The 23,710-nt window shown below is 44.8% G+C and overlaps 1 protein-coding gene across 3 annotated transcripts in view; it reads right to left on the minus strand.

Annotated features, from left to right (window-relative positions):
- The window catches only part of DNAJC6 (DnaJ heat shock protein family (Hsp40) member C6), a 140,299-nt gene that overhangs the window by 108,463 nt on the left and 8,126 nt on the right, over window positions 1–23,710 (minus strand). Inside the window, exon 2 of one of the 3 annotated variants that reach the window (XM_073593800.1) lies at window positions 11,743–11,791. The exons of the other annotated variants lie outside the window; for them this stretch is intronic. The gene's annotated coding sequence lies outside the window, so the exon portion shown is untranslated. The remainder of the gene's footprint in view (window positions 1–11,742; window positions 11,792–23,710) is intronic. 3 annotated transcript variants of the gene reach the window in all.

Raw genomic sequence — 23,710 nt, forward strand, 5'->3', positions numbered from 1 at the left:
TTTCCCTCCCCGGTGTCATGTGACTCGTTAGCGTTACAAGGTCTCAGGTGTGAATGGGGAGCAGGTGTGTTAAATTTGGTGTTATCGCTCTCACTCTCTCATACTGGTCACTGCAAGTTCAACATGGCACCTCATGGCAAAGAACTCTCTGAGGATCTGAAAAAAAGAATTGTTGCTCTACATAAAGATGGCCTAGGCTATAAGAAGTTTGCCAAAACCCTGAAACTGAGCTGCAGCACGATGGAGCCAAGACCATACAGCGGTTTTACAGGACAGGTTCCACTCAGAACAGGTCTCGCCAGGGGCGGACTGACAACTCATGGGGCCCCCGGGCAATAGGAGCAGAAGATTATGGGGCCCCCCGTGCAATAGGAGATTAGGGGACCCCCAGGCAATAGCTTATGGGGCCACACAGTATACATACACACACTGAAAAGGTACTGGAGAGGCGGGGCAGCTATAATCTTGGGATTTTTATAAAAAACACAGATTTTTACATACTGTCCTTGGTTTTATTGAGGCTGGCAACCCTGATGGGGCCCCTTAGTGGCATGGGGCCCTCGGGCAGTGCCCAAGTGCCCGAATGGTCAGTCCACCCCTGGGTCTCCCTATGGTCGATCAAAGAAGCTAAGTGCAGGTGCTCAGCTTCATATCCAGAGGTTGTCTTTGGGAAGTAGATGTATGAGTGCTGCCAGCATTGATGCAGAGGTTGTAGGGGTGGGGGGGTCAGCCTGTCAGTGCTCAGACCATACACTGCACACTGCATCAAATTGGTCTGCATGGCTGTCATCCCAGAAGGAAGCCTCTTCTAAAGATGATGCACAAGAAAGACCACAAACAGTTTGCTGAAGACAAGCAGACTAAGGACATGGATTACTGGAACCATGTCCTGTGGTCTGATGAGACCAAGATAAACGTATTTAGTTCAGAGGGTGACAAGCGTGTGTGGTGGCAACCAGGTGAGGAGTACAAAGACAAGTGAGTCTTGTCTACAGTCAAGCATGGTGGTGGGAGTGTCATGGTCTGGGGCTGTATGAGTGCTGCCAGCACTGGGGAGCTACAGTTCATTGAGGGAACCATAAATGCCAACATGTACTGTGACATACTGAAGCAGAGCATGATCCCCTCCCTTCAGAGACTGGACCGCAGGGCAGTATTCCAACATGATAACGACCCCAAACACACCTCCAAGATGACCACTGCCTTGCTAAAGAAGCTGAGGGTAAAGGTGATGGACTGGCCAAGCATGTCTCCAGACGTAAAACCCTATTGAGCATCTGTGGGGCATCCTCAAACAGAAGGTGGAGTAGCGCAAGGTCTCTAACATCGATCAGCTCAGTGATGTCGTCATGGAGGAGTGGAAGAGGACTCCAGTGGTAACCTGTGAAGCTCTGATGAACTCCATGCCCAAGAGGGTTAAGGCAGTGCTGGAAAATAATGGGGGCCACACAAAATATTGACACTTTGGGCCTAATTTGGACATTTTCACTTAGGGGTGTACTCACTTTTGTTGCCAGCGGTTTAGACATTAATGGCTGTGTGTTGAGTTATTTTGAGGAGACAGCAAATTTACACTGTTATACAAGCTGTACACTCACTACTTTACATTGTAGACAAGTGTCATTTCTTCAGTGTTGTCACATGAAAAGATAGAAGAAAATATTTACAAAAATGTGAGGGGTGTACTCACTTTTGTGAGATACTGTATATAAAAATATATATATATTGTGGCAATGGGACCCTGTGCTAACTGGAATATTGCTGGTTTACACCAGATTTTGTAGAGAAAGGGACGCTGATTGCACAGCTGTGTGCTGGGCTATTTAGTTGTGACCTGGCTATGGCTCAGGGCCCCACCCGACAGACAGGGAGTGTGTGCATGGGAGTCAGGTGGACTCCCATTCCTCTGCAGAAGGCAGCTGTACTGTGTGACAGAGCAGCAAGGTGCTGATCTGGAGGAGAGAGCTTAAAGTGGAGTTCCACCCACTTTTACAACTCTTCAGCATCCCTCACTAAACTGTGCACTGTAAACGAATTGGATATTTAAAATTTTTTTTTTCTCAGCACCTACTGTATATCTGCTGTATTCATTTTTCACTTCCTCCTCCCTGGCCGCGGCCCATCGCATCATTTCCTGTTTGCAATGCCTTCTGGGAAGGGGCGGCAACTTCCTCTGACACTGCCGTTGCTATGGAAACCTGACCTGAAACCTATTACACTGCTTGTGCTGCACTGAGCATGTGCGAGATCTGCAAGGATGAGATCCAGGAAGAAATACAGTCTGGCTTCAGATGCCCACACTTAAGATGGCCACGGCCTGCTGTAAGTTTATAAAATAACAAACTACTGCTATAAACTAACAAAACAGACCTTAGTTTACAGACTAAGTTTACTAGAATACATTAAGCTTGTGTATTATAGGGGTATTTTTATTTAAAAAGTATAATTTCGGCCGGAACACCACTTTAACTCAAGGAAACCCTTTTGTTCTAAGGAGCAGACCTAAGGCCTAGTCTACAGGCCTGAAGCAGCCGTGTGGCAATAACGTAAGCCAAGAAGCTGTAAGAGAGAGAGTGTCACTGGAGGTACAGTGTGGGTACCAAACAGGGACACAGTTACAGGGTCAAGAGGACCGAGGTCAACACCTGAACAGCAGTGATGACCAGAGAGCCAGGTGGATTGGTATTTTCCATTTATTTCATTATTGCTTTGTGGAAGAAACACCTGCGTGGGAATCCTGGATGGACTGTTTTTCTTTTACTTCAATAAACATGGGCCAAAAAAGCCCTTAAACTGCATATCTGGCGTAGACTCAGGTCACTGGTAAGCTCTACACTGAAGCTAAATAACCCCCAATACCACTATATATATATATATATATATATATATATATATATATATATATATATATATATATATATATATATATATATATATATATATATATATATAAAATTTTTTTTTTTTTTTTTTTTTAGGCTTCAAAATAGGGTGGGCTTGTGGCACAGAGCATTGCTTACTACAGTGATCTCCATCGTCCACGAGGGACCCCACAGGTATGGCACACACAGATATACATTGGTCCAAGTTGTACCAATGTAACTATATAACAACTGCCCAAAAAACTAAAAGTATCTATCTATCTATCTATCTATCTATCTATCTATCTATCTATCTATCTATCTATCTATCTATCTATCATAAAACATTTTCAATAAAAAAACATGTAAAAAAACAAGTCCCTTTATAAATTTAGGCCAATATATATTCTGCTGCATATTTTTGGTAAAAAAAATCCTAATAAGCGTATATTGATTGGTTTGAGCAAAAGTTATAGCGTCTTTTTTTATTTATTTTTTTATAATAGTAATGGAGGCGGTCAGCGACTTATAGCGGGACTGCGATATTGCAGCCGACACCAACTTACACTTTTGACACTTTGTAGGAACCAGTGACACTAATCCAGTGATCAGTGCTAAAAATATGCACTATCACTGTACTAAAGACACTGGCTGTTAAACATCAAGGGTGATCAGAGGGTTAAATGTGTGCCTAGCCAGTGTTTTTGTGTACTGTGTGTGCTGCCTTTTACTAGGGGAAGAGATGGATTTTATTCCCTGCATTTCAGGGGACACAAAATTCATCACTTTCCCCTTCCTGTCTGAACAGAGATCTGCCTTGTTCTGAGTCTCTGCTCGATGATCAGTGGGTGCCGGCGGACATCAAGTGCTCGGCACCCGCAGATTGGATTGTGCTGTAAGTAATCGCAGCAGAAGCAGTGCGCGCCCCCTGTAGGCGGGAGTGCAGAATCAAGTATACAGTATATACCAGATTCTGCACAGGAGGGCCACCCTATATCAGTATATTTGCTAGGGGGCGGTCAGTAAGTGGATAATAAATGTTTGCTTTTGGGGAAACCCTCCCTGTGCTATGCCATTTTATTCTCTCTATATCTCTTTCATCACCAGTCAAACTTTCCCAAGACAAGTATGTATCCTGTTGGTTGCTGTAAGGATCCACCAAGTAATGATACTTTGATAACACCAAGCGGTCAGAGACAGCAAAGGTCTTCCAGTGGGTGTGTTTGGGAACACCTCTCTTCCAATACAAACAGAGAAGCAAAAAGGGTTCCCAGATCACCACATTATGATCTTAAATCGGTGGGGTGTATTGGTGCCATATATATACACATGGGTGGTCCTGGAGCACTGTTAAGAACTAAATTAGTAAAAAAACATTCCTGACCCCCCCCCCCCCCCCAATTCATCAAGAGTGATCATGTTTGATTTAATATGTTTCTATAGATGCGGGAGGTGTGGTCCCTGTAAAAGTACCCAAGCAGCACCTAGGAAACGGACGACCAGGGGCGTTGCTAGGTGGGAAAAAGACCAGGGGCTGCAGCCCGAAGTCCGAGCCCGACGGGGGGTGTGGTGTGGCGGGCGGGTTGGGAAGCTCACCTGCTTAATGCTAACCACTAAGAACTGACCTACCTGACCCACAATGACCTACCTGACCCACACTGGTCATTACACTGACCTACCTGATGCACACTGACCTACCTAACGCACACTGACCATTACACTGACTGACCCACACTGACCTACCTGACACACACGGACCTACCTGACACACACTGACATTAACTGACCTACCTGACCCTTTACACGTGACGTCAGACTTCAGGTGACCGTGACCTCCGGCTCCTCCTGCAGCTCAGCCGTAGTGTGCGGCGCCGGCACGCCCATCCCAGGAGACAGCAGGCGGCCAGAGACAGAAGAGGAGAGGACAGGAGAGGAGAGTCGCCTGCCCGAGCACCGAGTGGGGATCTTCTCATAGTGACGCGGCCGCATTGTAATTCCCACCTTCTGGAGCCTGTAGCGCCTATGATGGATATCACACGTCCCGCGGTCCCGGCATTAGACCAGTGGGACGTCCATCATAGGCGCTGGAGGCTCCAGAAGGCGGGACCTGCTATGTCACTCGGCCGCGCTCCGAGTCAGATCGGTCCCTGCTCGGGCTTGGGGCTAGGAATACATTTGTGAATGCCCGAGACCCAGGGCTTTTTGGGGGCCCACTCGGGGCTCCAGCCCCCCTTAGCCCCCCCCCCCCAACGCCACTGCGGACAACCTTCAGGTCGCATCAAACACAGAAACAATACTCTATAAAAAAATGTCATTACATGCAATACCCAGAATGTGACCTATGTTTTGGAATGTACCTGTGGGTACCAATAAGTAGGGAGAACATCCCGAACATTGGCCATACATGTTGGTGAACAAATCACCAACATACACAACGTTTTTCCAAAACAGTCTCTCAAATCATTTCAACACGGTACATAACCGAGATCCATCTGCACTATCCTTCTATGCTATTGATACTGCCAACAAGCATTGGAGGGATGCAAACATGATAAAACAAATATCACAAAATGAATCAAGGTGGATTTTTGAACTCCAGACTCTCACACCGTTAGGGTTAAACATTGAGCTGGATCTCAATTGTTTTATTAGTAACTATTAATTTATCAATTTTCGTGGCAATAATTAAAATTTATACATGTATTTAATAATATATACACCCGAGTTATCCTAGGGACTAGGGATGAGCTTCGAGTTCGAGTCGAACTCATGTTCGACTCGAACATTAGCTGTTCGCAAGTTCGCCGAACACCGAACAATTTGGGGTGTTCGCGGCAAATTCGAATGCCGCGGAACACCCTTTAAAAGTCTATGGGAGAAATCAAAAGTGCTAATTTTAAAGGCTTATATGCAAGTTATTGTCATAAAAAGTGTTTGGGGACCCGGGTCCTGCCCCAGGGGACATGTATCAATGCAAAAAAAAGTTTTAAAAACGGACGTTTTTTCAGGAGCAGTGATTTTAATAATGCTTAAAGTCAAACAATAAAAGTGTAATATCCCTTTAAATTTCGTACCTGGGGGGTGTCTATAGTATGCCTGTAAAGGGGCGCATGTTTCCCGTGTTTAGAACAGTCTGACAGCAAAATGACATTTGGAAGGAAAAAACACATTTAAAACTACCCGCGGCTATTGCATTGCCGACAATACACATAGAAGTTCATTGATAAAAACGGCATGGGAATTCCCCCCAGGGAAACCCCGAACCAAAATTTAAAAAAAAAAAAATGACGTGGGGGGGTCCCCCTAAATTCCATACCAGGCCCTTCAGGTCTGGTATGGATATTAAGGGGAACCCCGGCCAAAATTTAAAAAAAAAAAATGACGTGGGGTTCCCCCTAAATTCCATACCAGACCCTTCAGGTCTGGTATGGATTTTAAGGGGAACCCCGCGCCAAAAAAAAAAAAAAAAAACGGCGTGGGGTTCCCCCAAAAATCCATACCAGACCCTTATCCGAGCACGCAACCTGGCAGGCCGCAGGAAAAGAGGGGGGGACGAGAGTGTGGCCCCCCCCCCTCCTGAACCGTACCAGGCCACATGCCCTCAACATTGGGAGGGTGCTTTGGGGTAGCCCCCCAAAACACCTTGTCCCCATGTTGATGAGGACAAGGGCCTCATCCCCACAACCGTGGCCGGTGGTTGTGGGGGTCTGCGGGCGGGGGGCTTATCGGAATCTGGAAGCCCCCTTTAACAAGGGGACCCCCAGATCCCGGCCCCCCCCTGTGTGAAATGGTAAGGGGGTACTTACCCCTACCATTTCACTAAAAAACTGTCAAAATAGTTAAAAATGACAAGAGACAGTTTTTGACAATTCCTTTATTTAAATGCTTCTTCTATCTTCCTTCATCTTCTTCTGGTTCTTCTGGCTCTTCTGGTTCTTCCTCCGGCGTTCTCGTCCAGCATCTTCTCCGCGGCGTCTTCTATCTTCTTCTCCTCGGGCCGCTCCGCACCCATGGCATGAGGGGAGGCTCCCGCTCTTCTCTTCATCTTCTTCTTCATCCTCTTCTCTTCTTCATCTTCTTCATCTTCATCTTCTCTTCTTTTCTTCTGCGGGCCGCTCTGCATCCATGCATGGAGGGAGGCTCCCGCTGTGTGACGGCGTCTCCTCGTCTGACGGTTCTTAAATAACGGGGGGCGGGGCCACCCGGTGACCCCGCCCCCCTCTGACGCACGGGACATGACGGGACTTCCCTGTGGCATTCCCCGTGACGTCACAGGGAAGTCCCGTCAAGTCACCGTGCGTCAGAGGGGGGCGGGGTCACCGGGTGGCCCCGCCCCCCGTTATTTAAGAACCGTCAGACGAGGAGACGCCGTCACACAGCGGGAGCCTCCCTCCATGCATGGATGCGGAGCGGCCCGCAGAAGAAAAGAAGAGAAGATGAAGATGAAGAAGATGAAGAAGAGAAGAGGATGAAGAAGAAGATGAAGAGAAGAGCGGGAGCCTCCCCTCATGCCATGGGTGCGGAGCGGCCCGAGGAGAAGAAGATAGAAGACGCCGCGGAGAAGATGCTGGACGAGAACGCCGGAGGAAGAACCAGAAGAGTCAGAAGAACCAGAAGAAGAAGAAGATGAAGGAAGATAGAAGAAGCATTTAAATAAAGGAATTGTCAAAAACTGTCTCTTGTCATTTTTAACTATTTTGACAGTTTTTTAGTGAAATGGTAGGGGTAAGTACCCCCTTACCATTTCACACAGGGGGGGGGCCGGGATCTGGGGGTCCCCTTGTTAAAGGGGGCTTCCAGATTCCGATAAGCCCCCCGCCCGCAGACCCCCACAACCACCGGCCACGGTTGTGGGGATGAGGCCCTTGTCCTCATCAACATGGGGACAAGGTGTTTTGGGGGGCTACCCCAAAGCACCCTCCCAATGTTGAGGGCATGTGGCCTGGTACGGTTCAGGAGGGGGGGGGGCCGCACTCTCGTCCCCCCCTCTTTTCCTGTGGCCTGCCAGGTTGCGTGCTCGGATAAGGGTCTGGTATGGATTTTTGGGGGAACCCCACGCCGTTTTTTTTTTTTTTTTTGGCGCGGGGTTCCCCTTAAAATCCATACCAGACCTGAAGGGTCTGGTATGGAATTTAGGGGGAACCCCACGTCATTTTTTTTTTAATTTTGGCCGGGGTTCCCCTTAATATCCATACCAGACCTGAAGGGCCTGGTATGGAATTTAGGGGGACCCCCCCACGTCATTTTTTTTTTTTTTAATTTTGGTTCGGGGTTTCCCTGGGGGGAATTCCCATGCCGTTTTTATCAATGAACTTCTATGTGTATTGTCGGCAATGCAATAGCCGCGGGTAGTTTTAAATGTGTTTTTTCCTTCCAAATGTCATTTTGCTGTCAGACTGTTCTAAACACAGGAAACATGCGCCCCTTTACAGGCATACTATAGACACCCCCCAGGTACGAAATTTAAAGGGATATTACACTTTTATTGTTTGACTTTAAGCATTATTAAAATCACTGCTCCTGAAAAAACGGCCGTTTTTAAAACTTTTTTTTGCATTGATCCATGTCCCCTGGGGCAGGACCCAGGTCCCCAAACACTTTTTATGACAATAACTTGCATATAAGCCTTTAAAATTAGCACTTTTGATTATTCATGTTCGTGTCCCATAGACTTTAACGGTGTTCGCGTGTTCGAGCGAACTTTTTTCCTGTTCGCATGTTCTGGTGCGAACCGAACAGGGGGGTGTTCGGCTCATCCCTACTAGGGACACTCACAGCCTATCCACAAATTGGCTGTATGTCTTATTCAGCATGTAATTGTATGTATTATCTATGATCTACTAGCTATTATTATCACCACAAAAGTAGGATGGCTTGACTCCCTTATGCCGCGTACACACGGTCCGACGGAAAATGTTCGATGGGAGCTTGTTGTCGGAAATTCCGACCGGGTGTATGCTCCATCGGACATTTTCCGTCGGAATTTCCGACAACAAAATCTGATTGATTAACCCGATTTTTTTTTTTGCAGAATACAGAAAACAAATCTCATAGTGACTGAGTGAGGATGAACAGCATGTAATACACCATTTATTGATAGTTTTTGATGTGGGTTTAGTGACACTTTAAGTAACAATCCCCCTATGTACTTCCAGATCCTCATTTTAAAAAGTTGCGCCTTATTTACATTATGCAGCTTTGGGGAAGAAGGGGGGGGGGGTCTCTGCAGAAACTGCTGGCTCATTGATCCCCCCCTCCTTCTCCTTCCTGCTGGGCTGGACACTATGAGTGTGCACCCCCTACCCAAGCTCAGCCTCTGCAGCTAGATAAGAGGGAGCGCACCACGCATGCACGCTGTTTGAACAGGTTGGGTCTGCCACTAGGGGGCGCACATGTGTAACGCCCAATGAATTGGAAGACAGAATGGGATTGATGGAGGGGATCCCTCAATGGATAGTAATGGAAAACAGGAGGAGCATTTTAAACTGAATACCGCTGGTATAAACTATTTATAGGATCTGGAACTGCATAGGGGGATTTTTGTAAAAAGTTACTAAAAAGGTGAATTTACACTTCAAATATATAACTAGCAGCCATGAGAATGTCGAATCCCAGATTTAACGTAAAAAGGGGTACGTTGCCTGCTCCCTTTTACAGTGCAGACATTGTGGGCAGCCCCACCGCCAGCCCCCCTTCCTTGGTTCCCGGGCTCATCCGCTCTTCCTGGGGCCACAACAAACGTGTTCAGGATGGCAGTCCATTGAGGCTGGAAGAGCTTGATTAGCTGCAGTGGAGGGCAGGGGAGACAATAGACTAATAGACCCCTGACCCCATAAAGAGAACCTGTCACCTGCCTATGTTATCACATAGAGGGTTTGTTAGAACCATCTTCTTAGCAACAAAGTTAAAAAAAAAAAGTAAAATGTAATAAAATGTATTAAAAAAAAAGTGACTACCACTCTGCACACACCCGCACATATAAACGCACGCGCAGGGTGCGCTTGTGTATGTAAATGGAAACTGCACCACACATGTACTGTATATTGCCGCAAATGTCAAAAGGGAGAATAATAATTCTAGGTTCCTCATTTATGGTTTATTCTAAGCTGTAAAGGCATTTAAAGTAATGCCTATTGATAATTTTGGAGTACCATTATGTTCTGATGCATTTGGTATCTATTTACTCAACACGATCTCATCTTTTATTTTGTACAAAAAAAAAAATGGAATAAAATGTTGTTTATATGCAATAAAATTAATTTTGGTGTATCTTGTCCTGAGAATTTAGATTCAATAAAAAGTTGCATATATTTTATGGAACAGAAAAAAAATATAATATCACCTGAGGATTCACTTCACTGGGTATATGTGAGGGTTTACAACCACTTTAACCAGTTAAAGACCGCCTACCGCAGATATACTGTGGCAGGGCGGCTCTAATGTGCGAAACGACAAACTTGTACATCATTTCGTGCAATAGATAGCGGTGGCGCGCGCGCTGATTGGCCAGAGGGGGAGCCGGGACCCGCTGATCGTTCCCCAGAGAGGCAGAAAACAAGGTAAATCGCCGTTCTGACAGGGGAGAACACAGTGATCTTGTGTTACTGCTAAGCAGGAACACGGATCTCTGTGTTCACCCAGTCAGTCCATCCCCCACACAGTTATAAAGCACCCCCTAGGGACACACTTAAAGTGGAACTTCAGTCATTTTTCATCTTTCCATCTATTAAATCTTCTGCCCTTGTTGTTTTAGAGAGCTGGAGGTGTGCCTCTGTGTGTCTGTGTAAATCCAGGAAGTGAACAGGCAGCAGCTTCAGCTGCCCACAGTTACAATGGTTGCAGCCAGACTCAGTGGAGGGAGATTTCTGCAGCATATTTGGCAAGTACAGAATCACAATATATATAGAATAATATGCAAAGCGGTTGGAGGGAAGCTTCAGAATGGCAAAGATGTTTTAATTACAAATTATGTGAGCAGACTGCAGTTCCTCTTTAACCCTTTGATCGCCCCTGGTGTTAATCACTTCCCTGCCAGTGTCATTAGTACAGTAATAGTGCATATTTTTAGCACTGATCGCTGTAATAATGTCACTGGTTTTCCAAAAAAAGTGTCAAAAATGTCAGTTAGGGGTCCGATTTGTCCACTGCAATATCGCAGTCCTGCTAAAAATTGCTGATCGCCATCATTACTAGTAAAAAAAAAAAAAAAAAGCCAAAAAAATATCCTATAGTTTGTATATCTTGTGCAAACCAATCAATATACGCTTATTGGGATTTTTTTTTACCAAAAACATGAAGCAGAATACATATTGGCCTAAACTGATGAGGAAATTCGATTTTTTTTACATTACACTTTTTTTATTGGATATGTTTTATAGCAGAAAGTAAAAAATATTGGGGTTTTTTTTCAAAATTGTTTTTGTTTCTAGTGCAAAAAATAAAACCGCAGAGGTGATCAAATACCACCAAAAGAAAGCTCTATTTGTGGGAAAAAAAGGACATCAATTTTATTTGGGTACAGCGTCGCACGTGCGATTGTCAGTTAAAGAAACGCAGTGCCGTATCGCAAAAAATGGCCTGGTCATGAAGGAGGGTAAAACCCGATTAATCTGCAGGTCTAAAATGATGTGTGCAAAAATACACAACAAAAATAAAAACGCAAAAGGGCTTTGGCAGTGAAAGGGTTCATTTTCCATTTTGGGGTGGGTGTACCTTTAATGTGAATTTAATTTAGTTTGATATTTTGGTGCCTTTTTATAGATAGAATAGATAGAATAGATAGATAGATAGATAGATAGATAGATAGATAGATAGATAGATAGATAGATAGATAGATAGATAGATAGATAGATAGATAGATAGATAGATAGATAAAACTCACATCTCACGCGCAGTATACATCCTCCACATGTATGAAATTTACCAACGATCTGTAATTACAGGTTAATTACTATTCACTAGGAAATCATCTGTTCGCGATGACATTAGATTATGGTTGAAATTACATTATGGCCGTCCATTGCTCTAATAATAATATCTGAATATTTCCTGTTAAAGGGCCATTTTCCTCGAAAATTGTATTAAAAAAAGCCCCGTTACAATACCCTATACAAAGATGTTATGGATATATTTAGAATATTGCACATTGTGGTTTAATCAGTTTTTTACGCTTAGAATTTTTGTGTTCTAAATTATGTTAACTTGCTGCAGCTGCAGGAAGTAAAGATTGAAAAGGTATATTTAATTGACTTTCTGTAATTAATAAGTTATGGTCTAATTACAGCTTCTTCTTCAAACCAGAACGCCAGCCAGGAATATGAATAAAAAAAATGACTAGCCCACTAAAAAAAAAAAACATTTTATTTGCATACAGTATTTGCGTACCGCGCAATTACGATGTAAAGTTGCGCAGTGCTGAATAGCAAAATATGGTCTGGTCATGACGGGGGTAAAACCTTCTGGGGTCAAGTGGTTAATATGCAGGGAGAAGATCTGAGTTTCTGGGCCCCACAGGAACAACATTTTGGGGCCAACATCAACAATGTGTGAGAGCCAGGCCGTGGTCTAGTGGAGGGTAAAGGAAGGGGTAAATGCCCCTGAGGTCCTGAGATGGTGGTTTGGCCCCTTACGTCGGTAAGCTGTATACACTAATTGATTGCTAGTACTGGTCCATATAAAGAATGATTTTACTTTTATTTGCTCATCCCTGGTCAGCTACATAGTACTTCAAGTTAAAAATTGACATATCCATCGAGTTCAACCAAGCAGCAAACATTACACTAAAGCCCATAGCTCCCAACTGTCCTTGATTTCGAGGGACTGTCCCGATTTGGAACTAAGTCCCTCTGTCTCCCTCATTTGTCCCTCATTTTGGTCTGATTATTATATATTTGTATATAAAATGTACTTTTTATCTTTCAAAAAGTGTTTCCCAGTGCTAAACCTTTCATCCAATTTCTAAATTGCTGTATTTGCGGTGGGGGCGTGGCTTGGCGCATGAAGAGTTGAGACGTGTCTCTGCACAGCTCCCGGTCCCCGAGACTCCAGCGGGACATTTCTTCCACACAGATCACCTCCAAACCACGCTGATGGGTGCAAGCATAAGGAACCTAAGAAGACTGGAGAGGGCCGCCCGAATGGTGACCTAGGGCATTTCTTCACCCGTTCTTCGGCCGCATCACAACACAAGCAGGCCTCTAAGATGGCACCGGCGCCATCTTCCCCAGCCCGGTCTGATTCAGCAGTCTACCTGCAGGTGAGCTCCTGCTCCGTGTCACCAGAGGGCTCCGATCACCTCACTAGATGCTCACACAGTCTCTCACAGGCCTCCCTCTGCTCAGGGGATGGCTGGGACATGGAGACTCAAATGAGGTCCCTGCACACATACATCAGATCGCTACCCACTAAAACAGATTTTGAACACTGTGTTGACCGCATTGAAAAGACCTATAGACAAGAGATCAATGAGCTTAAAAAAGGACATTGAGAACACCACGGATGGCCTTTGCAATGCTTTACAGTCACATGAGGAAACTTTAAATTCCCATACAGTGCTAACTCAGCAGCTCATGTATCAGCAAGATGACATCGAAAATAGGAACCGACGTAATAATATACAGATCCGGGGCATTCCTGAAACTATTGAACATAAAGAGCTTGCTGCGGCAGTCGCCGCCATTTTCAATCAGCTTTTACAACAGCCAAAAGATGCACCCTTGGAACAGGACAGAGTACACAGGACCTCAGGTCCCAGAAATCCTGATCCGTCTTTCATATGTGACACCTTATGTGGAATGCACTTTTATAAAATTAAAGGAGGACATTATGTGAGCTGCTAGTTCTCAAGACACCATCCTTTTCAGAGAAACCCCTGCCATGCTTTTGCCAGATTTATCTCGCCAGACCTTGGCCATGCGGCGAGCCCTGAAACCATTCACTCAGTTACGCTAAGAATGGCATAGCAAATATCAATGGAGGTTCCCCTTTCTACTCAGGGTACACCATGAGGGCAAGACGGCTTTGTTCCACACACTGGGTGACCTGCCTACTCTCCATGGAATCCTGGAATTGCCTCAAGTTTCCCTGTCTGATTGGCCTTTTTCCCCTGATGACCCCGGGCCTTCCCTTTGCTACCCAATGGCAAAGACAAAGCAAGAAAAAGCACCCTAGATCTTCCTCACAAAGGCCGCCAGATGATTGACATTTCAACATACCGTGGCCTCATTTTCTTCTGGGGATCTCCCTGCATACAGGACTTACCCTACTCTGGAGTTTAGCTGTGGCTCTACCCAAGAGACCCTGCAGGGTCTTGGTCATTGTTTTTCTTCTTTGTTTCTGTTTTTTTACTAAGCTGCCTCTGTTGACTATTCCTCCTGCTCATCACACAGGGCTCTGTGGTTCAGATACCGTATTTTTCCGTGTATAAGACGCTACTTTTTCCTAAAATTGTTAGACTGAAAATCGAGCAGCGTCTTATACACAGTCTGTCAGCCTGGGAGAGAGCCGTGTGGGTGCGTAGCTGGTCATAGCTTGACAAACGGCTTCCTCCAATCACAAGCCGAATGTTAGTGACGGCAGCTGGAGGTGGAGGCGGAGGTGGAGAGTGTGCAGATGCGATCCCGTTCGACGTGGAGACTGCGCAGATGCATCAGGGAGCAGAGAGTTTTGAGCCCAAGATGTCACAGAATAATAAAAGTAAGAGATTGTCTTATTCTGCAAAATTCAAACTCCGTGTAGTTAACTATGCAAAAAAGCATGGGAATAGAGCTGCAGAGAGACAGTTTGGATCTCCCCCCACTGAGAGTATGATCAGAAAGTGGAGAAAACAGGAAGAGCAACTCTTTAAGATGCCAAAAAAGAAGAAGGCCTTAAGGGGAAAACCAGCAAAATGGCCAAATTTGGAGCAGAGGCTTAAGAATTGGATTTTGGAGCAGCGCCAGAGTGGCTTATGTGTGTCAACCAAACTTATTCAATGTCAGGCAAGAATGTTTGCAAGTGAAATGAACATTGTTGATTTTACAGGAAAGGCAAAATGGTGCTTCAATTTCATGAGGAGAGAAGGGTTGGCCATGAGAACACGAACAAAGTTAGCTCAGAAAAAGCCACCAGTTTATGAGGATAAAATCCAACAGTTTCACTCCTATGTCATACAACTTTGGAAAAAATATGATTTTGAACCAAGTCAGATTGCAAACATGGATGAGGTTCCTCTCAATTTTGATGTGCCTTCCAACAGAACTGTTGATGTGAAAGGAATAAAAACAGTGGCAATAAAAACAAGTGGCCATGAAAAGACACACTATACTGCTGTGCTTTCATGCTGTGCAGATGGTACTAAACTGCCTCCTATGCTTATTTTCAAGAGGAAAACCTAAAGAGTTCAAGAGAAGGGATGGATGAATGAAGACATTATGGCCATTTGGTTTGCGAAGGTTTGGTCCAGAAGACCTGAAGGGCTCTTAAAGAAGCCAGCTCCGCATGTCTTTGATCAATTCTGAGCACATTTAACAGAAAAGACTAAAAGGGTTGCATCCATAGGTGTGCGCAGGGGGTGTGCCAGGTGTGCCTGGGCACACCCTAATGACCCCGTGCAGCGCAGATTCCCCCTGCTGTTATTTCACCAAAAGCCCCCCAATAGGGCTCCTAAAAATGGTTGTAAAAAAAAAAATACGAAAATAAAAATAATAAAAATAAAAAATCTACTGACACCAACCTGTGCCCTATTGACATGTCCACTGCCCTGTTAACGCTGTCCATGTTTTAACACATTTTAAAATGTTTTTTACATTTATTTATAAGAGTGTGTGTGTGTATATTACGCATACATACACGCGTCTTTGAGCTTTGGGGTGCACACCCTAATACAATAGGCTGCACACACATATGGTTGCATCAGATTTGCGAACACACCTAGCAGTTATTCCTGGTGGACTTACAGGTCAGCTACAGCCACTAGATGTTTCAATTAACAAAGCCTTTTAAAGTCCTGATGAGAGAAGAATGGAGTAGATGTATGCAAAAAGCAGGTGATAACTTGAGACCGGCAGGAAGAGTAAAAAAAAACAACCAATACTGAGGTCTGCAATTGGCTCCTAAACTCATGGTATGGCGTCAAACAAGAGGTGATTGTGAAGTCCTTCAAGAAATGTGGAATCAGCAATGAAATGGACAGAACTGAGGATGATCTCACATATATAGACAGTGACTCAGAAGACAGCAGTGATGCAAAAGAAGTTGAAGAAATTCTGTCTGGAACTAATGATGAAGAAGAGAACACTGATGCAACAGAGGCTGAATAAAGTGATATGCTGCATAATATACTGGTATGTAAACTTTACCTGCAGTAATTACTAAATAAAACTGTGTTCTGTTTTACCTCTTTAAAATATTGATTTCTTAATTTTGGGTTGGAAAAGTGGGGGGCGTCTTATACATGGGGGCGTCTTATACACAGAAAAATACGGTACCTATCTCTCATATTATTACTATTATGCCCCTGCGTGCGGCACCGCTTTGATTGATCTGCAGGACTGGTCGCTCACAAAATGTATCTCTACATTCCCTTGTTTGCTGTGCCTATGTCATGACTGATCCCTTTTTTTTTCTCTCAGGTTATTGTCACTAACACCCTACCTGTTTTTTTCTTTTTGAGGTAATCCTTTATATTTGGTTTTAATATTGCTATCCCTTGGAGTGCTGGGTCTGGGGGCTGGTTCATGTGCCTTCCTCGAAACCCCCCCCTTAGGCCCTTCGGTGCAGGAAAATGCACTGGTGCATGTTTGTACAGTTAGGCTTCATGTACACTGCTGCTGGTAAACAGACGTTTAGGAGCAGTTGTTTTTTTTTTTTTCAGCTGTCCCTGAACTCTTCTTTGTTGTCTTATCAGTACATGTACACAGAGTCGTATAGTAATTTCTAGGCAGTTGAGAAACATTTTTTGGAAAGCAAAAAAATGCATTCCGAATGGATGTTAAGAGGCATTTTAAACGCCAAATGCCTGTAACAGCTTGTAACCGTGTGTAAACGTGCTAACTTGCGTTTAGCCGTGTTTCGTTTACAGGCGTTTTTCATTTTTGACTATTTGCAAAAAAAAAAAAAAAACGCTTCTAAACGCAAATGTGGCATGTAAACGCGGCAAAATGCACGTTTTTAAACATTGGTTACTATCTGTCAAGTTAAATCGCTCAGGAGAGTTTTTAAAACGTCCCGTGTACATTAAGCCTTATGTGATTTTTGGTGGTTTGTATTTTTCCATTTAAGTGTTATAATGCCACCTAGTGGCCTGTCATATTTTAGTGTTTGGTGCATTCCCTCCTTCACATGCTCACTGTCTAGCTCTCCTTATGCTGTGGAAGGGGAACCCCTCCTCTTTACTCTCTGCTTTTTCTACCCCTTTTATTCTCCTCTCCTATTTTTCTCCTGCTTTTCTTTGTTTCTCTTCATGGAATTTTTTATTTTCTTGAGCTTCCTTGTGACCCAACATCGTGTTTTTTCACAAAGCGCAGTCCAAAATGTTGCTCCTACAGGAGACACATTTTCAAACCGATAGTATACCAGCCATAAGTAATCGTTTTTACTGTACCTGGCATCATAGTACCAACCCACAGGCTAAATCAAAGGGGGTATCTATAGCCTTCAAAAAGTCCTTTCATCCGGAAGTTCTAGACTCCCTCATAGACCCCACTGGACGCTTTGTGTTCCTTCAACTGAAATATCAAATCTTCTTCTATTTTCACAGTGGCAAATGTTTATAGCCCTAACCAAGAACAGGGTCGTTTCCTGGCTGCGGTCCTTGAAAGATTGATCTCCTTTGGGGGTGCCTGATTCATCTTGGGTGGCGACTTCAACATGGCCCTTTCTCCATTCGTGGACACATCATCGGGTATGTCTTCTATTGCTCATTCAGCTTTGATGCATATTAAGTCTCTTCTACAATCTGCACAACTAGTAGGATGTCTGGCACACACAACATCCCTTGGAGCGGGACTACAGTTATTATTCAGTTGTTCATAACTCGTATTGAGTCGTATTGACTACTTTTCTCTTTCCCAATCCCTCCTAGAAGTCCCCTTACAACCATCCATTGACAACCTTCTTTGGTGCACCTGTGCACCTTGCACTAGACCATATGCCCAAAGCACGTAGAGGTTTTTCCTGGCGCTTAAATGACAATTTACTCAAGGATTTTCCATGTGTCACTGATATCAAGCTTGCTATTCGGAACTTTTGTTTATAGGTCTGATGACACCACTACCCCCCTGATACAGTGGGAAGCCTTGAAATGTGTTATACGCGGTGTCTTTATTCAACATGGTTCTAGATTAAAGAGATTGCCCGGCTGCTCTCTACAATCACTTCACTCGAGAACACTCATAAGCAGTATTTAGGCCCCTCTGTTTATGTGGATCTCTCCAATGCTAGACGGGAATTACTACAACTTCTTGACTCTCATTCCCTTATTGCGCGAGATAAAGGCCGCTATTATCTTTATTCCCTCTCCAATAAATGTGTCCAACATCTAGTAAGAGTTCTTCACCCACACACCCTCCCCGCTGCCCTGTCCAACTCATACAAAACTCAACCAAAAAGAAGGTCTATAACACCCAGGGCATCTCGACAGCCTTTAACCAATATTATTCTCACTTATACAACTTACCTACGCTACATGGCCTTGGGTCTGCTACATCCCAGTCCTCAGACATGCTATCTTTTATAACGGAAACTGCGTTGCCCACTATTGACCCCGAGGAGGCTCTGGATCTGGACAGATCCCTGTTGGATACGGAATTCTTGGGTGCCATCAAAGGTCTGAAAGCGGGCCAATGCCCTGGACCAGATGGCTTTTCTCCTAGGTTTTACAAGTTTTTTGCACCACTACTCACCCCCCTGTTAGCGAAGGCCTTTAATTCTATTGACAATTCCCACCCACCTTTCAGGAGATCTTCTCTCTGCTAATATATCTATTATCCCTAAACCCAGCAAAGATCCTTCCCAATGTAGCAGCTATAGGCCCATATCCCTCCTTAATATAGATGTAAAACTTTTTGCAAAAAAACGCCTTTCCCCGCTTTTACCATCAATTATACATAAGGATCAATTTTGTTTTGTCCCTGGACGTGAGGCCAGGGACAACACTACAAAAAACATTAACTTTATCTCATACATACAGAAACATGAACTGAAAGCATGCTTACTTTCATTTGACGCCGAAAAAGCATTTGACCGAGTGAATTGGCAATTCTTACGTATGTCCTTGGAACTGCTCGGACTCGCCACTGCTTTTGTAACCAAGGCCATGTCCCTGTATTCTCAGCCTTCAGCATCCATGTTAGTTATTGTTTCACCATCTGAACCATTTAATATTTCAAATGTTACAAGGCAAGGTTGTCCCCTATCCCCATTACTTTTTGTGATGGAACACCTAGCTCATGCTATTCGGCAAAACGATTCAATTGTCGGTATTCCGACCCCATCCTTACATCACAAACTCTCCCTATATGCTGACGACTTGCTAGTGTATGTACAACAGCCCCACATCTCCCCACCGTCCCTACTACATGAATTGCGCCGGTTTGGGGAATTTAGCGATTTTAAACTGAATATATCCAAAACAGAGGCCCTCAACATATCATTAACAGCTGCCACTATTTCCCAGTTGCATTCTAACTTCTCATTCCAATGGTCCACTAAAGGTATCTCTTACATAGGCGTCACTATTCTTCTAATCTTTCGAACTTATGAGCTAAATTATCCTGCATTACTTGCTTGTATCCGGAAAGACTAATGCCCCGTACACACGATCGGACATTCCGACCACAAAATCCACTTATTTTTTCTGACGGATGTTGGCTCAAACTGTCTTGTCTTGATACACACGGTCACACAAATCTTGTCGAAAATTGCGAACGTCAAGAACGCGGTGACGTACAACACATACGATGCGCCGAGAAAAAGGAAGTTCAATAGCCAGTGCGGCTCTTCTGCTTGATTTCGAGCATGCGTGGAGCTTTGTGCGTCGGAATTGTGTACACACAATCGGAATTTACGACAACATATTTTGTTGTCGGAAAATTTGAGATCCAGATCTCAAATTTTGTGTGAGGGAAATTCCGATGGACAATGTCCGATGGAGCCTACACACGGTCGGAATTTCTGTCAACAAGCTCCCATCGAACATTTTCTATCGGAAAATCTGACTGTGTGTATGGGGCATTAGATACATGGGGCTCCTCTTCCTTTCCTTGGTTTGGGTGCATAAACACGTTGAAAATGGACACTCTGCCAAAGCTACTACATCTTTTTCAGGCCATCCCCATACTTTTACCTAAACAGTTCTTTCTCTCCTTACGCTCCCTGTCTATACATTTTATTTTGAATAGAGACTTATCTCATATACGGCACTAACTGCCCAAGCTTCAGGGCGGAGTGGAACTCCCGGATTATGAATTCTATCATAAAGCCGCTATTCTGGAGTGGGGTCCTGGGGTGGTTCCCTCACCCTTTTACCAAGGCTTCTGTCATGGTCGAACAGGACCTCTCTCCCTTGGACCTCAGGGCTCTTCTTTGGGGGTATAAACAGGACTTGCTCAGATTGCACTCATCATCCCCTTTAACCCATGCAGATTTGCATGTATGGTATAAAAAAAGACTTTCAGAACCTTCGGTCCTCTGATCCGTCCACTATCACGGCACTCCTTGACAACCCCATGTTCCCTCAGCTTTTGGGCTCCCCTGCACTAGTTACACTGACAAGAACCTCTTGGCCGGTAGCACACACGTTTGTGCACCCGGATAATGGGCGGCCTGTCGTCTCAAGTGGCGACTGGTTTACTGCCCTCCATTTATCGACCTTTCGTACTGGACTTTTCAACTCTACTCAGGTCCACCGCTCTTTGACTGAATATGAACAACTGTGCTCCCTCTCTGAAACACCCAGACATCTACTATCTTCAATTTACAAATTACTTCATGCGATAAAGAATGATGAGCCCCCCCCCCCACACGAGGATGTGGTCCACGGATTTGGGAAAGGAGCTCACGACTTCCAATTGGCAGACCTCCTTCCACTTCACCCACAATTTTCTGTTATGCACAGGAAAATAACTAGAAGCTCCTTTCTAGGTGGTACAGGGATCCCCTCTCATTACACAGAATATTCCTGTCTACGGCCGCCACTTGCTGGAGATGTGGTTCAGCAGAGGGGAATTACACACACATCTGGTGGGAGTGCAGCAGGGTTCAACCCTTTTGGTCACAAATTTTTACAGTCTACAACTCAATAGGTAATGAATCTCTATAGCCCTTGCGTGAAGTAGCACTTCTGTCTATACTTTCAGGCTCGATAGCTTCTCAAAAAAAAAGTTTGCTGCGCTGCTTTCTTTCTGCAGCTAGACAATTGATTCCCTTGTTTTGGAAGTCAGATATGCCGCCTTCTTTAGCCTTGTGGGTTTCTGCGGTCAATGATATTATGTGGATGGGGGGAGATGTTGGCGATGGACAATGACTCTTTCGAGAATTTTAAAATCTTATGGTATGTTTGGATTGATTTCTCCACTTTTGAAACCCTTAAACATATGCTATAACTTATACTTTTAGCTCAGTCCCCCCTTTGTGAATATGTACAGTATCTACATGGACACAAATTGCTCAAGATTTTTCTCCTTTTCCTCTCCCGGACCTTCTACTGTCTGCTCCTTTTCTCTCTTTTCTTTCTCCTCCTTTTCTTTATACTTTCTTGATTTCCATTTTTGACCCTTCTATTTGATACATATACACTCTGACATGCTATGGACTGTTGGAATATATACCTTTCAATGCTAACTCAGGTGTTATTGTTTTAGCCTATTTTAGGCCATCATATTTGTGTCAAAACTTTGGATATACCCCTAATGCTGTTCAATTTTACTTTTATGTAAAACAATAAAGATTTATTTACCTCTAAACTGCTACATTTACAAATGCCAAAAACCAATATAAAGGAATAGTAGTGGGAAAAAAAGTAGCACTTGTGGGTTTACTTAATATTTTTTTTCTATATATATTTCTCTCTCTATATATAAAATTCTCTGTTAAGGGGGTGTGGCAGGCAGTGGTGTATTTAGGTTTTGTGCTGCCCTAGGCCTGACTAAACCCATGCACTCCTAATTTAAATATGACCCACCCCTTCTTGTCAAGACCACACCCCTTTGAGTTTAAGTCCCGCCCTGTCATCCGTAAACCACACACCTTCCCTTTTGGGCTCCACTTTTTCATCTTAGAGCTCCACCTTTTCCTCTCTCTACATTAAAAGTGGGTACCAAGTGTAGCCTCATCACTACCCTTCAATGCAGCCTCATCAGTACCCATCAATGCAGCCTCACCAGTACCCATCAATGCAGCCTCATCAGTACCCATCAATGCAGCCTCACCAGTGCCCATCAATGCAGCCTCACTGGTGCCCATCAATGCAGCCTCATCAGTACCCATCAATGCAGCCTCACCGGTGCACATCAATGTAACCTCACCAGTGCCCATCAGTGCAGCCTCACCGTGCCCATCAGCGTAGCCTCAACGGTGCTTATCAAGGCAGCCTCACCTGTGCCCATCAATGCAGCCTCACTAGTGCCCATCAATGCAGCCTCACTAGTGCCCATCAATGCAGCCTCACTAGTGCCCATCAATGCAGCCTCACTAGTGCCCATCAATGCAGCCTCATCAGTACCCATCAATGCAGCCTCACCAGTGCCCATCAATGCAGCCTCACTGGTGCCCATCAATGCAGCCTCATCAGTACCCATCAATGCAGCCTCACCGGTGCACATCAATGTAACCTCACCAGTGCCCATCAGTGCAGCCTCACCGGTGCCCATCAGCGTAGCCTCAACGGTGCTTATCAAGGCAGCCTCACCTGTGCCCATCAATGCAGCCTCTCTAGTGCCCATCAATGCAGCCTCACTAGTGCCCATCAATGCAGCCTCACTAGTGCCCATCAATGCAGCCTCACTAGTGCCCATCAATGCAGCCTCACTAGTGCCCATCAATGCAGCCTCACTAGTGCCCATCAATGCAGCCTCACCAGTGCCCATCAATGCAGCCTCACCAGTGCCCATCAGGGCAGTCTCGCCAGTACCCTTCAGCACAGCCTCACCAGTGCCCATCAGCGCAGCTTCAACAGTACCTGTGAAAGCAGCCTCATCAGTGCCCATCAATGCCTCCTCATCAGTGCTCATCAATGCAGCCTCATCAGTGCAGGTTATCAGTGGCCATCAGTGCGGCCTCATCAGTGCCCATCACTGTAGCATATCAGTGCTACCTTATCAGTGCAGCTTAAGAGTGCCGCCTAATCAGTGGCAATCTGTGCAGCCTTAACCTCTTTAGAGCCCTTTCACATTATAAGCACCCGGGCGTCAGCGGTAAAGTGGCACTATTTTTAACGCTGCTTTACCGTCGTTTTAGTGGCGCTATTCGGCCGCTAGCAGGGCGGTTTTAACCCCCGCTAGCGGCTGAAAAAGGGTTAAAACCGCTTGCAAAGCGGCGCTGTCGTTTTAACCCTTTTTTGGCCGCTAGCGGGGGTTAAAAGCGCCCCGCTAGCGGCCAAAAACCCCTGCAAAAATGATGGTAGAGCGCCGCTAAAAATAGCGGCGTTTTACCACCGACGGCGACAACGCCCCAGTGTGAAAGGGGTCTTAGTGAAAGTTCATGTACTGCAAAGTTTGCAGTACATGAACTTTCACTGAAGGTGGACTGTTTAATGAGTTTGTAGCATGGATCACTTTATTGCAATATCATGATCTGTAAATTCATTTCCATATTGAGCACAGATTGGCTGCAATAAAGTGATCCCATGCATGTGCACAATAGAAGAGTAATAG

Source organism: Aquarana catesbeiana, linkage group LG07 (genome assembly GCF_042186555.1).
Source record: "Aquarana catesbeiana isolate 2022-GZ linkage group LG07, ASM4218655v1, whole genome shotgun sequence".
NCBI lineage: Eukaryota > Metazoa > Chordata > Amphibia > Anura > Ranidae > Aquarana > Aquarana catesbeiana.